The sequence below is a fragment of the Schistocerca nitens genome, chromosome 3, assembly GCF_023898315.1.
Source record: "Schistocerca nitens isolate TAMUIC-IGC-003100 chromosome 3, iqSchNite1.1, whole genome shotgun sequence".
Lineage (NCBI taxonomy): Eukaryota > Metazoa > Arthropoda > Insecta > Orthoptera > Acrididae > Schistocerca > Schistocerca nitens.
Genome location: NC_064616.1, coordinates 75,867,712 through 75,880,722, shown reverse-complemented (window position 1 = coordinate 75,880,722; position 13,011 = coordinate 75,867,712).

Sequence of the window (13,011 nt, the reverse complement as noted above, 5' to 3'; positions counted from 1 at the left end):
GACATGTTGCCTTCACGAAGATTCCAAAGACATCACTTTCACACTGAGGTGTGGCATCGAAATGTTTCAGCATCCCACATCACTGGACTGGAAGAGGTGGACAAGGTTTAGTGTGTGTGTGGTTTTTTTTTCCCTCCAGGTGACCAGACTTCATACCTAGAGATTTTTTTTGGGGGGGGGGGGGGGGAGAGGGGAGGAGATGCGTCCTACAAAATTGTCAGGTCCTGCAGAAAGTGTCATCACTTTTCTGTGCTGTTCATGTTTGGAACATAACCTACGACCAGCTAAGAGACAGATGTGATGACACTTTCTGCAGGACCTGACCATCATTTTGCAGGACAGTGTTAAGTACGTACAGTGCAAGCTGTTACTCATTACTGATTTGTTTGACTGATGGGGCTGCTAAGTGCTATACCGCCTTCTGCACTCTCCTGACTTAAGGCCTCGTGAGTTCAACTCTATTTCTGAATTGAAAGAAACTCTTCACAGCATTCGCTTCAGACCTGCTACAAATTCGTCGGACAATAGACCGCGCCGCTCGAACTGTCAACACAAATGGCACTGCCAAGAGTAGTCTAAGACTCTCACTTCGCTGGCAACGAGTTACACACAATGCTGGTGACTACTTCGAAGGTCAAACTTCGAAACACGTTTCTATATTGTACGAGCTGCAAATAAATGGTTGCCACTATTAAAGTTACAACCCTCGTGTTTAGAGTGGATTACGAGTGTTAGTTTGTTACCTTAATACACGAAAGGCTTTATTTTTGTGTAAGCGGTTGTCCCACGTCTATGTAATTCGTCATATTCAAAATATTTTGATTCGATGTATTGTTGCTCATTGTGGCAAAAAATGTGTAACGCTATTTTCTGGAAGCAATATTCGAAACAGTTTTCGTGCATTCTCGACTTTAGGAAAGGTGCATTGTTTGCAGTCTGTTGTCTTTGCCGAAGTGACATTTGTATGTAACATCGCTGAAAAAAAAAAAAAAACGAAGTTATACGACACGTGGAAGCGAAAAAGCACCGAAAAATGTGTAAACAATAAAAAATGGGAATTAGGCGTTAAAAGTGGAAGTGACAAGTTGATAAATGCTGAATGCTTATAAACTGCGTTTATTTTAGAACACAATTTACCAATTCAATTGCGGTGATCGTACGGGTCCCCTGTGCGGGCAAACGTTCCTGGATAGCAATATAGCGAAAAATACTGCTGCACAAGAACAAAAACTGCCGTACTTAAAAGGAGAAATGTCGAAGAAGGAAAATGAAATCGTAGATTCGCCATTTTCGATTTCAATACAAGTCAGTAACAAAGGCGAGTTGTTACCGTTTATATTAAGACGACCAGAAAAATCTTACAGCAGCTTCTTATTAATCTCTCCCTTGCTTAAAGAGTGATTCCACTGGTATAAACACAGGAACGCTTCTTAACATTACGAAAGAGGACAGAACAGTTAACAAGATAAAGTTGAAAATACCAATGTTAAAACTTACGAAGTGTTATAATTGAAATTAATGGTAAGTTAACAGTTTTCTGTTAAGTGTTTCTGTGAATCGGGCACCAGTGTGCTATGGGTAAGTGGTGGTCTTTGCCTTATTCTACAAGTCAACGATCTAGTATTTTGAGTTTTTATTTATTTATTTTTAGCTCTTGCGTAACTTTGTGAAGTCGTAGGGAAGAGACATAAGTTGTATCGAGATTGTATTGAAAATGAGCCGTGGTTATTGGTAATTCGACCTCCCAGTTTTTAAAATGGACTCTCCCTATTGTTTTTTTGAAAGTTGGCATGTATGGTTTCGGTCACGGCGCATTCCAGACGCAAATGTTTGCGTTTTGGTGTTGTGGCAGGGATGTTATTTCCGTAGTCGGGCTGCTGCTAGCCTCCAGCCAGTAGTGCACGACAAAGCAATGTGGCGGAGCCCGTTATTTGGTCTCGGACGGTATCTGCAGATGGGAAGGGGTTAAGACGTGCATGTTGCATAAGGAGACAGTCCTCTGTTGTGGTGTGATCAGACGTGGAGGACTGGAACCTTGACGACTTATGCCTGTCCTCATGTTCCCATGCAGTCCAGCATTGGACCACCGGCACATCTAAGAGCCCCACAAATCTGAATAGTCCACGATTTTACCTCTGGCAGATGGAGACCCATAATGAGGATGCTGTCACACGCGACTACACTACAGCTCACTGTCCTATCATCACTCAACATCTGCCACTGTTCACATCCTCTTACATACCCTTCCAGGCCTCAACAACACGAACAAAGATGTACTCTGGTGCGTATTCTACTTGTCGGAGAACTGCAACTAATCATTTACACACAGCCAAATGTGTGTGTGTGTGTGTGTGTGTGTGTGTGTGTGTGTGGCGGGCTACATTGACGTCTTCTGGGAATTTCGCATTCTTTTCTCAGGCAGTATGTTTTAAATGTCACAAAAGATTGCGGTGACTGATCATGTAACACTTTGCCACCCGGCGACACCACAGTGCTGTCTTGTGCATAGTACCGCTCAGCGGCCGGCGACACCACAGTGCTGTCTTGTGCATAGTATCGCTCAGCGGCCGGCGACACCACAGTGCTGTCTTGTGCATAGTACCGCTCAGCGGCCGGCGACACCACAGTGCTGTCTTGTGCATAGTACCGCTCAGCGGCCGGCGACACCATAGTGCTGTCTTGTGCATAGTACCGCTCAGCGGCCGGCGACACCACAGTGCTGTCTTGTGCATAGTAGCGCTCAGCGGCCGGCGACACCACAGTGCTGTCTTGTGCATAGTATCGCTCAGCGGCCTGCGACACCACAGTGGTGTCGTGAGCATAGTATCGTGCAGTGGCCGGTGACAGCACTTTAGTATCTTTTTCATTCTGTTTGTGTTTTGTTTAGCTAGCAATAAGTTACATACGTCAACAAGTTCTTTGTTTTTATAAGTACTTGTGCACTTTGGCCGATTGGGAAGAAGACATTGGATACAAAAAAAAAAAAAGTGAAGCAGAATCGTCGGAAGATAGTGAAATATGTCCAAGGAGAATCCGGCGTTCGCAACGGTTGCCAACCGATTCGGATGAATGAGACGAAGAAGACGATTTACTGAGGAAGAATAATAAATTTGGAGGATCTCCAGGTCCACACACATTTTCCCAAATATACACAGAGCGTCGTGGATATCATAGAATTATATAATGGCAACGATCTATTTGAATATATTAGCAACGAAACCAACAAGTAAGTATTACAGTCAAAATTGCAGTAGAAGGAAACTGGATTAAAAAAAAAATTGCCAAATTTGTCGACATTACGGGATCTGAACTTAGAAAATGGTTTCGGCTTGCTATCCATATGGGAATTGTAAACAAAAAAAAGCAAGGATAGATGATTACTGGCCAACGAATCCGTTGATAGACACACCGATATTTCGCAAAACGATGTCCCTCAACCGATTCAGACAAATAACATTTTTACATTTTTCCGACAATAACAATAAACTGGATAATGCCGACCGGCTTTTCAAAGTGCTGTTCGTAATTGATTATTTTCCCAAAATGTTTAAAGAAACATTTAATCTAAGTCAAAACATCTCAATTGATGAAGGAATGATACTGTGGCGTGGAAAGTTAAAGTTTACAATCCGACGAAATATGGCATACTCATTCGGATGCTGTGATTCGAATACGGGATACATTTCCTAGCCGGCCGTTGTGACCGAGAGGTTCTAGGCGCTTCAGTCTGGAACCACACGGTCGCAGGTTCGGATCCTGCCTCGGGCATGGATGCGTGTGATGTCCTTAGGTTAGTTAGGTTTAAGTTGTTCCAAGTTTTAGGGGACTCATGACCTCAGATGTTAAGTCCCATAGTGCTCAGAGCCATTTGAACCATTTTTGATACATTTCCTCATTCAAGATAATTCCGGCGCTGGACAACCTTTAGCAAAAACAGTGATGGAACTATTGACACCTTCTTATGGGAAGTGGCATCACCTCTTCATGGATAATTATTATAACAGTGTAGAACTTGCAGAGAAGTTACTTGAAAAGAAAATTCGAGTTTGTGGATTGATACCGCAAAATAGAGTATTTCCGGAAAAATTAAGGCGCGCAAAAGTCAATGTGTTTGAAGCTTATCAATGGAGAGGTGACAAGCGACCGGCAACAAGCCAAGTAATCCGAATTAGCGCTGCCGGCGCCAACCGAATAAATTTGTACGAGACGTGCGGACGGCAAACTGTGTATGAATGAGTCACTGGTAGTACACAAAATATTGTTTTAATTCATGGATGAGATCGGATGCTACACATCGTTAGAACTTGAACCTCTTTTATTAGTGCCTGTGTGAATGGAGGACAAGTTACCAAAAACCTGAATGATGCCTTTTTTATTATGGATAAAGAATTTAAAATGTGGCGTATGCCACAATTATCAGATGTATTTTTTACTGTAGTTAAAATCTGTGTTGAGTTGGGTAAGGATTGCTTCACTTCGTCTCACTATGCACAGACTGGAGAGTCAGTTTTTCTGATTGTGACATAATGCTCGTCACTTCCACTGCTTTTCCTGTCAGGTCATAACACTACTTTTCTCAACAGTGTGAAAATGGCACGCAAGGAGATGGCCCAGTGTCACACCTCCCCCTCCCCCTCCCCTACCCCTTACTCCAACCCACATCCCGCATCAGCATCGTTGTCGCAGTGCCAACTAAATCACTGTTGAGAGCTCCAGATACTCACAAGGGAACCTCTCCGTCACATCTCCCTCAGATTTAGTGTCAAGATGGCCCAGTGGACAGCCTGTCAAAACCAACACAGATCAAACCGGAAGGTGTATTGAAGCATGAAAAAAAGGAAAATAGAAACAGTGAACAGTCCAAGCTTAACAAGTACGACATTGACCAAGAAAGAGAAGCGACGGTATTGTGGTTAAGTGGTAGCCAGCACGATAGCTCAGCATGTTCTGTTAGTGTTCCTGTGTGTGCTGGTTCACATATTAGTCAACATAAAATTATAGATTATGTGATGCATCCTGATACTAAATACGATCTGTGAACAGGCCTGCGCGTAATGCATTCGGACCAAGAGTGAATGTTATCAAATGAGTTTCAGTAACTGTGCCAATTAATTAGATTATACACTCCTGGAAATGGAAAAAAAGAACACATTGACACCGGTGTGTCAGACCCACCATACTTGCTCCGGACACTGCGAGAGGGCTGTACAAGCAATGATCACACGCACGGCACAGCGGACACACCAGGAACCGCGGTGTTGGCCGTCGAATGGCGCTAGCTGCGCAGTATTTGTGCACCACCGCCGTCAGTGTCAGCCAGTTTGCCGTGGCATACGGAGCTCCATCGCAGTCTTTAACACTGGTAGCATGCCGCGACAGCGTGGACGTGAACCGTATGTGCAGTTGACGGACTTTGAGCGAGGGCGTATAGTGGGCATGCGGGAGGCCGGGTGGACGTACCGCCGAATTGCTCAACACGTGGGGCGTGAGGTCTCCACAGTACATCGATGTTGTCGCCAGTGGTCGGCGGAAGGTGCACGTGCCCGTCGACCTGGGACGGGACCGCAGCGACGCACGGATGCACGCCAAGACCGTAGGATCCTACGCAGTGCCGTAGGGGACCGCACTGCCACTTCCCAGCAAATTAGGGACACTGTTGCTCCTGGGGTATCGGCGAGGACCATTCGCAACCGTCTCCATGAAGCTGGGCTACGGTCCCGCACACCGTTAGGCCGTCTTCCGCTCACGCCCCAACATCGTGCAGCCCGCCTCCAGTGGTGTCGCGACAGGCGTGAATGGAGGGACGAATGGAGACGTGTCGTCTTCAGCGATGAGAGTCGCTTCTGCCTTGGTGCCAATGATGGTCGTATGCGTGTTTGGCACCATGCAGGTGAGCGCCACAATCAGGACTGCATACGACCGAGGCACACAGGGCCAACACCCGGCATCATGGTGTGGGGAGCGATCTCCTACACTGGCCGTACACCACTGGTGATCGTCGAGGGGACACTGAATAGTGCACGGTACATCCAAACCGTCATCGAACCCATCGTTCTACCATTCCTAGACCGGCAAGGGAACTTGCTGTTCCAACAGGACAATGCACGTCCGCATGTATCCCGTGCCACCCAACGTGCTCTAGAAGGTGTAAGTCAACTACCCTGGCCAGCAAGATCTCCGGATCTGTCCCCCATTGAGCATGTTTGGGACTGGATGAAGCGTCGTCTCACGCGGTCTGCACGTCCGGCACGAACGCTGGTCCAACTGAGGCGCCAGGTGGAAATGGCATGGCAAGCCGTTCCACAGGACTACATCCAGCATCTCTACGATCGTCTCCATGGGAGAATAGCAGCCTGCATTGCTGCGAAAGGTGGATATACACTGTACTAGTGCCGACATTGTGCATGCTCTGTTGCCTGTGTCTATGTGCCTGTGGTTCTGTCAGTGTGATCATGTGATGTATCTGACCCCAGGAATGTGTCAATAAAGTTTCCCCTTCCTGGGACAATGAATTCACGGTGTTCTTATTTCAATTTCCAGGAGTGTATGTCTGTATCCATAAGATATTTATGTTTGATGTTTCTTTCAACACACATTAAAACAGATGCTGTCTCTCTTTCTTACTTTCTGCCCAATAGTATTGAAGCTGTGAGCCTGAAGAAAAATATTTATATAGTAGTCTGTTAACAAAGACTGATTGGGATTTTTACTTTGTTGCTTAGATGTCTGCAAAAACCAGAGATAAATTGCTGTATGGCCACGTGATATAAGAGACTTTCTCAGTGTAATGAAAAGAAGTATACCGCTGCAAGGTGCGTTATATGTTAGAAAGGTTTCATCATGAACTGTAGAACTGTACTCCTAGATCCCACACAAAAAGAAATTGATGAGTTTCTCTGTCTTTGAACACCTCACAATTGGTGGTTGTACCATGGGATGGACCTCATTAGCCAAAATGGTGACATAATCCTTGGCAGTAATGCGACTGTGCAGAACACCCACAGGGCCCATGGAATACCATTATATGGCTACCCAGATAACCACTGAATCAACCTCCCCCCCTCCCCCCACCACATTCAACTCTTGGCATGTAAACACTGCCACAAGGTGGAAACAGTGCACAACAAGACTCATGTGACAAAATTACTCTTTCCTATTTTCCATATTCCAGGTTTTATAGCTTTGGCGCCATATTTCCCTGTTAGGGGCTTTTGTACCACTGATTTGTGGTTTTGGAATTAGAGCTCGACCTGCAGTTCGCAGCTTATGTAGCTCCCTTCGTGTTTTGGTTTAGTACTGACAGGGTTCATCAGTATGAGATTCAGTTCTACAGTTAGTTTTGCAACTGTCATTGTCTTCTTTTTTGTCACAGTCGTCTTTAGTGACCATCTACCACGATCACTTAACACACACTTTCATCCACATTGTAACTGAGCAGATGATGTTGATCTGATTTCCCTGTACGTGGTATAAATACTAGATGTGGTGCCTCTTGAAACAGCAACAACTTCAGCTAACTTGGTTACAAGCACAAAGAATGTGCCTACGTTTTCAGTCACTTAACTCTGACATAATGCACTCACAATTACACAGAACACCGTTATGACCACAAATGGCACAACAGTGCAAACTACAGGGTCGGCTAGCATTTCTTGTGGTGTTTCAATATTTTTGTCCAACCCCCCTAGTTCTGGAAATTTATTTAATCATAAGCAATATGGAATCTTGTTCTCTCTTTGTGATAAGACAATTGTATAGTATTGGCAGTTTGAATTGCAGTCTGGCGATGCCCTCAATTGCCTCATTTAAATCCTGGAGTATAGGATCTTCCTTGCCATCAGGTTTTGTAATTCAGAAGCTGTTACTCATACTTTTTCTGCTATAGAAGTTGAAAGTTGCACAGTATGAATGGAATATTTATTGCTGCATTTCCAATTGAATCCCATATTCATGTGGCCATAATGAAGTGATTTTTAGAATTGAGATACTTATGGAATGAGCTATACATACTTTTGATTATCTAACTGTTGTCCTTACAGCCAATAAGGCTTTAGGTTCTCTGAGTTTCGTCATTTCCTGAAACATTAATAGTACTACTGTTATTCAGAATAATGTTGTAATTTCACTAATTGACAAAATGTTTCCTATCATGACATTAGAAATTAAGGATGGGAGTAGATATAAAGTAGGGTTACCCAATTTCCACAAAATCAACAAATTCTTCAAATTTCACTGAATTTCACACAAAGTAGTAAGAAATTAGCAAAATATCACAAAGTACACATTCTTGTCGATAGGTCAGATATTGTTAACAAAAAGTCAAATCGATATGAACGAAAAGCAGTCGTCAGTTCTTAAGCATTTCAGTCGGTTCTTCAAATATTTTCATTTCTTTTTCTACCATTTTAGCATTTTATCAATTTTTCAAGAATTTTTAACTATTAATTTTGAGCGTTTGTTTCATTTTTCAAATACCGGTTTGTTCCAAATATCGCCAAGCAAAAAATAAAAAAAGATTTAAACTTTCAAACTACACTGAAGCGCCAGAAAAACTGGTATAGGCATGCTTATTCAAATACTGAGATATGTAAACAGGCAGAATACTGCGCTATGGTCGGCAACGCTTATATAAAACGACGAGTGTCTGTCGCAGTTGTTAGATCGATTACTGCTGCTACAATGGCAGGTTATTAAGATATTGAACATGGTGTTACAATTTGCGCACGAGCGATGGGAGACAGCATCTCCGAGGTGGTGATGAAGTGGGGATTTTCCTGTATGACCATTTCACGAGTGTACTGCGAATATCAGGAATCCAGAAAAACATGAACAACAAATCTTCAACATCGGTGCAGCCGGAAAAAGATCCTGTAAGAACAGGACCAACGACGACTGAGGAGAATCGTTCAACGCGACAGAACTTCAACCCTTCCGCAAATTGCTGCAGATTTCAATGCTGGTCCCTCAAAAAATGTCAGCGTGCGAACCATTTAACGAAACATCATTGATATGGGCTTTCGGAGCTGAAGGCCCACTCGTGTACCCTAGATGACTGCATGACACAAAGCTTTATGCCTCGCCTGGGCCCGTCAACACCAACATTGGACTATTGATGACTGGAAACATGTTGCCTGGTTGGACGAGTCTCATTTCAAACTGTATCGAGAGGATGGACGTGTATGGGTATGGAGACAACCTCATGAATCCTTGGACCCTGCATGTCAGCAGGGGATTGCTCAAGCTGGTGGAGGCTTTGTAATGGTGTGGGGCATGTGCAGTTGGAGTGATCTGAGACTCCCGATACATCTAATTACGACTCTGACAGGTGACATGTAAATAAGCATTCTGTGTGACCACCTGCATGTCCATTGTGCATTCCAGATTTGGACAGTTCCATCAGGACAATGCGGCACCTCACACATCTATAATTGCTACAGAGTAGCTCCAGGAACTCTCTTCTGAGAGGTCACCAAACTCCCCAGATATGAACATTGAGCATATTTGGGATGCCTTGCAATGTGCTGTGCTCCATCCCCTCATACTCTTTCGGATTTATGGATAGCCCAGCAGGATTCCTGGTGTCATTTCCCTCCAGCACAACTTCAGATATTAGTCAAGTCCATACCACATCATTCTTTGGCTCTTCAGTGTAAAAGCTAAATACTCATGGAATTCATATAAGGAACTCTGTATCATGAATTACACTATAATCACCTTATTTCTTTTTTCCTTTATACTTTAATTTCACTTTTCCATCATCACAAAACTGAAAATAAAACACACTTATTATTTTCAAATACAATTTCCAAATATTTGTTTGGCAAAACAATTTTAAGTTCATAATTAAATTCCATACAAATTTTTTCTCCATATATAGTTTTCAAATAATCAGTCACTAATGTTAAATAAAACATATTTCTGGCTCATTAATTTTCTTAAACAATTTAGTATTGTTTGTATTGTTGAGTGTCTGAAGTAAACTCTCCATTTAGTAAGAAATTTGTTTTAATTTTTTATTTATTTTTTTATGCTAAATTAGGACAAATAAAAAACTGATAAATTTTCTATGGCATCAAATGTGACTAATAGATGGGATGGATTTAAATTTCTTCTTCTTCTTCTTTTTAGTTCCTGTCATTCCCTCTGGAGCATAGGTCCGTGACGAAATTCCTCCACCTGGTACGATTTCTAGCAAGTCTCTTCACTTCAATCCAGGATAAAGCTGAAGTTTGGTCTTCTTTGAGCTGTTCCTATTTCTCCAGACAGAGTACAGTTGTACAAATGCACCATTTACTTTGCGGATGCGACTGCGGATGTCCTCCTCACTGCCTCTTTTATTCGTGACTATACTTCAGAGATAGAGGAAAGATTGGCCCTGTTCTACGTCCTCTCCATTAATGGCCAGCCTATTCGTGATGCTCAAATTTATCCACATTTCTTTGGTTTTGTGAATATTATCTTGAGGCCTGCAACTTAGGCCTCTATCTGTAACATGGCCAGCTTCTCTTCGATGTCTCGATATCGTAGTGCCATTAAGCAAATGTTTTCTACAAAATATAGATCTTTGAGCCTTCTGGAACTTAAAATTAACACAAATATATTTTTGTTGAGAGGAATAACAAACAAAAGAGAAACAAGTTCAATGTAATATTTTCCAATATTAGTTTATATACATTGTTTTTAAAAGTGCTCACTCGATAACAAAACATCCGAAAGTGTGAATTTTATACCAATACAAGTATTTTATCGAAGTATTGCATGTTGAGCACCTTATCTTAAAATATTTTTCACATACATAATTATTTAAATAAGTGTGTCAGCTGGTATATTTGCATTAAAAGTAGTTCATAATTTTATTGTCGTTTTTTGTATCATTTAAATATCTTTTCTATGTGTCATAGGATAATTTATAATAAAATTGTGGATTTATATGAACACCAACTTTTAATAGTGTAACTCATTTAAAACCATAAAATCAAAAAATTACATTGTGGCTCTAAATTCTACATTTCTTCTGGAAATATTTCATTTCTTCCATTTCTCAAATATAATGTATATAATTTAACAAAATACTATAATGGTAATCAAGCAACTCATTGTTTTTACAGTTAGTTTGAAACAGAACAAATATGGAATAGGGAATACCAGACTCCATTAAACATTAATATTGTGATATGTCTATTTCAAAATTTTTCGTTGTAGTTAATCCTGCTACCTCATTAGTCTGCAATTCATAAATGGAAATCGGTATATTACGATTTTCAGTGTCATTTCTCATTGTTCAAGGTCATACTTTGGTTCATATTGACCAACTGGCACTCAAATTTCCATAATCTCAACTACAACTTTATTTTCATCTGGAAACGTATCTTTTATTTCGACTACAGTGTAATTAAAATCAGGTCATCCAAGAATAACGTAATTTGAACTTGAACTCTACTGAAAGTTACAGTTAAATCTCCTTCCCACATTATAAACAAGTAATGTTTAAACAATCCATCCGAAATCTGAAGTGGGTATAGTACTTCACGATTTTGCTCTTTAGTTTGCATTATTAAGTAACTGTCCTTCAAAATCAGTAGAGACAAAGTCAAGTGTAATAACCTGATGATGAAATAAAAGGATGTTCTATTCTAAATAAAATATTATTTCCGTTTTTGATAGTTACAAAACCAAATAGGTTTGCTGCATAGTTACCAATTAATTTTATTATTAGGTTTTCCATCATATGTTGGATAATCTATTCCAACAGTCTAATAATTTTTAAAAATTATGGCCATTATCAATATGAACATTAATTTCTGCACCTTTAGTAGCCATATTTAGATTGTTTTGACTTTTGTCATTCACAGGAAAAGAATGAAACTGATAGTTCTCCAACTTAATCACTGAGTAAGGATAAAAATTATTAATTCATTTTAAAAATAACTGTTATAGTAGCACCATTCATATCAATTAAATTATCATTTTCATCAATAATATTTATCGCTAAATACTGAATTTTATCATGAATTGGAGTAAATAAACGATAATTTGGATCATAATGTATCAGTGCACCAATTTCAACTTTAAGCTTATATGAAGCAATACTACTAGTTTCATAATGAAAATTATCATAATTTTTTATACAAACATTCCAACAGCATTAACTAATTCACATGGCATAATTTTTGAAATATTATTAGCAATAGTTCTTCATTAGCTTCAATATTTCGTTTATTGAATCCTATCACACTTTTGATAGTATATTTTATATGTGTATATATGATTCAACATTACTTTGAAAACAACTATAATTAAATTTTCAAGAGCAGGAGTGTTTATATTAGGTCTCTTTACATGAAAAAATTTTTCTCAGTTTTTTAAACTATATTGTACAATAGAAATTTCTAATGGTTTCTTCATCACCATATAGTTAATTATTTTTTAATATGATATTTAGAGTTAAAAATGTTGTATAAAGTCCAACTAGTGCAACTTTTTATAACTATCTCTTATAAGTACAGTTAATCTTTCCTTGAGAATTGATGAATTACCACTTAAATGAAGTAATCGACCCTTTATTAGTAATAAATTATTACTTATCAAATTAGACACAATTGAGACTGATTTAGCTGCTGAAAAACATATTGCTATTCAAAAATAAGTATTGTAAAGAAGAAATCAAAAAATAAACATGGAAAATTTTTACCTAATTCAATCCGATGCATGATAATTGGGCAAGCTGATGTGGAATAACAACAATCATGACTGACAATTATATTTTGCTCCAGGATGATTAAATTGTGATGAAATCAATTATTTATATGTTTATTCTAAAAGTGTAGATTAAGCAAATTATCAATGATTAATGAAAATGTGTAAAAAAAGTTAAAAGTGGTTGTTATTTTTTGATAAATGTGTATGTAAAACACTTCATATGTTTAATTTTTATAAAGACATGAATATAATTTAAAATGTTGCTACAAATTATCCATTCAGTAAACATAAACATAACATAAACATAAATGT